The sequence below is a fragment of the Meleagris gallopavo genome, chromosome 12 (genome assembly GCF_000146605.3).
Source record: "Meleagris gallopavo isolate NT-WF06-2002-E0010 breed Aviagen turkey brand Nicholas breeding stock chromosome 12, Turkey_5.1, whole genome shotgun sequence".
Taxonomy (NCBI): Eukaryota; Metazoa; Chordata; class Aves; order Galliformes; family Phasianidae; genus Meleagris; species Meleagris gallopavo.
Genome location: NC_015022.2, coordinates 3444212 through 3447441, shown reverse-complemented (window position 1 = coordinate 3447441; position 3230 = coordinate 3444212).

The window sequence follows — 3230 nt, the reverse complement described above, 5'->3', positions numbered from 1 at the left end:
TGCCTTTTCTCACCCAGCCCTGTGAATTTTCATGCATCTTTTGCCTAGACAGTACTGGGATCAGTCACATATACCAGTCTTGCTTCCAATAACCTGAAACAGAATTTTCTAATAGATATCAGTAGGAGGAAGATAAATATCACATTTCTAGTTTAAACAAAACCCACACCTTCACAGCTACAGAACTAGATTTTGTTAAAATATTATTATTTAGCATATTGAAAATGTGTTCAATGAATTTCAGAGATCTGTTGAAACAAATAGCATGAGGTCCACAGAAACCAACATTTATTTCTGGATAAACAGGCTGGAATGAAGCAGAGCAAGAAAGGCAAACACAGAAAAACTGGTTCCAGCAACCAAGTGAGAATAGTTTTGGTTCAAGCTTCCTAGAGGATATATAATACCATCAAACAAGTCATTGTCAATAATGCCTTTCACTTAAAACTACCACTTCCATGTGTTTTCCTGAAAGCTGACTCTGTCATCACATAGGGTCACTGTTCCTGGCTTGAATGGTCTCCCTACCCTACTTGCCTTTCTCTAGCCATGTCTGCGGGTTCTCACATTGCACTTTGCTGCTCCTCTCTGTTTTGTTAATGATACACCAGCCTTGATCCAAATAAATAAACAGTACAAATTAAAATAAAACACTACAAAGTATTGTAAAAATAAATAAAATGCCGCAGAGTTAAGAAGTGGATCTTCAACTTTTCATAACTACAAGTTCAAACCACCAGAACAGCTTCTCTACAGCCTATCCCCTGGACACCTGTTAACAAATCTCACCTGTACAATGGATGATTTCCAAAGCAGTAGTGCAAATGAGCTCTTCTGGGTTCAGCTAAACTTTAAAACAGCAGTGATATACATATAATTTTTTGTTAGGGCTACTGAAAGTACTTCTTCGCATTAATAGTCTAAGGTCTGGACAGTTGTTATATAACTGTCCTGGTATCCATAAATTTATCCCTTTTCAAAATAAACTCTCCTACTTCTCTTTTTACCTGAGATTTGGCATGGCCTCTCTCATGAAATAAACAGGAATGCAGTTCCCTGACGTTTTTCACCGCAAGTAGGACTTCAGCTTACATCAGACCGTTAGCTCCCCCTGCAGTCTCTGCATCAGCATTGCAACCAACAAATCTCAATTTTATCCTATACACGTAGCATAGTGACTTCAGACTAATGCGTTTTGTAAAATGTTTTCATGCTTATTTTGAAATAGGTAGTTTTTTTGTAATGTAGTTACCAACATCAGTTTTAATGCAATATCACTGGATACATTTTACATTTAGATTTATTCAAAAATATTTTATCGAAATATAAGTGGTAGTAAAAGGGGGGATCTTAAAATTGGATTTACTCCTTTGATGTCTTTAATGTTAACAAGAGATTAAGCAAGAAAAGCCTATTCCCATTTTTCAAATAGGCTTCCATGTTACAAGAAAAGAATATAAATAGAAAAATGTAATTAAAAAAAACTAGAGTAAAATTGTCATTTCCTTTGAAGTTTCTTTTCAGTTTATAATGTCAGTCTAACAGTAGATAAAGTCAGTTACTTCAAGTCAACAAAATCACTACCACATAAAAGAAAACCAGAATTATATAACTCCTAAGGCTTCCTACTTCACCTGTGGTAGGAATACATGCATTTACCACATAACTGAGGGCAGCAGAGGGGCAGTCTGACAAAATTGCATCTGGCATGGAAGTGTGGATGAAGCAAAGGAGTGGCATTGAAAAAATGCACCCGCTGACATTCATTAACACCTGCTGAACATTTATGGAGACCAACCAACAGACATGAGCACAGTGAGGCAGTGGGTGGTGTGTTTCAGCAGTGGGGACAGCAATGTGAAAGACAAACTGAGTTTTAGATTGCTACGCGCAGTTGTTATGCTGTGAAATGAAGAGTGTCTCTATCAGCTCTCTGCACAAATCAGTGGATTACGACCAGGGAACTGTGTGTGAAGCTGAATGCCAGATTTAATGCATTAGAAACAAGGGTGACAAGGTTGGAATATTGCAAAGTTTGTACCAGATGGGTCCCACAAATGCCACACAGGGGTATGCAAGTTTGCCAGGACCAATGTGAGGCTCAAGGTGACAGTTTTCTGGATTGCATCATTACCGGTGACAAGATGTGGTGTCACCACTACAAGCTGGAGTCAAAACAGCAGTCTGTGAAATGGCAACACATGAGCTGCCCATTGAAGAAAAAGTTCAAGGCACAGCTCTCAGCAGGTAAAGTGATGTGCACTGTCTTTCAGGACAGGAAAGGGGTAATCCTTGATTTCTTGGAACCTGGTCAAGACATCAGCTCTTATCATTTCATCAGGATGGTCACTAAGCTGAAAGCTCAAATGTACAGAGTCAGGCCAGAGAAAGGGATAACTTTCCTCCTGCAACATGATAACAGCAGGCCCCATATCAGTTTGAAAATGGTGGAGCACGTTGCCAGTCTTGGCTGGCTGTCCTACCACACCCACTGTACAGTCCGAGTTTGGCACCTTTTGACTTCCATCTGTTCAGGCCAATGAAAAGTGGACTATGTGAGCTACAACAACACCATCATAAAAGCTGTGGAACAGCGGGTCACCTCCACTGGTGCAGATTTTCATGATTGCAGCACGCAGGCTCTTGTTCATCACTGGCAAAAAAGCACAGCTAATGGTGTTGACTGCATTGTAAAACAGTATTTTGTAGCTGAGAATTTTCTCTATCAAATAGTGTTATTGTCTTCTTTGTATCTGTTATAATTTCCAGGGAAATAAATAGAAAGCATTACTTTTGGAGCAACCCATGCAATAATCTACTTTCCCGTCCGTTCGCAGAAGAAACTTCAGCTCAAGTGCTATTTAGCAGATCCTTGAAGAGATTCCATATAGACAGGTGGCACCCAACCAGCCCAGGGTCACACAGTCTGTACCTTTTTCTTTACAAGTTCCTGCAGCAGAGACCCCTGCTGCATTTCCGCAAGACGCGAGATGACAGACACAGCAATTTATCATCCTGCTGAGCACCTTCAAAAACGCCATGCCTTTTGAAAGTGGTCACCCAGAACTGATCGTCTTCACTGTGAAGTGAAGAATAGCTGAGGTCTGGTGCCCTGCTGAGCTGAACGAGGAGCCTGTGAGGTCTGTTTATCCTCACTGCTTTTTTTTTTTTTTAACCGAATTCCTCATTAACGCTCGACTGGGGAGAAGAAAAATGGGAAGTGGAAAAAA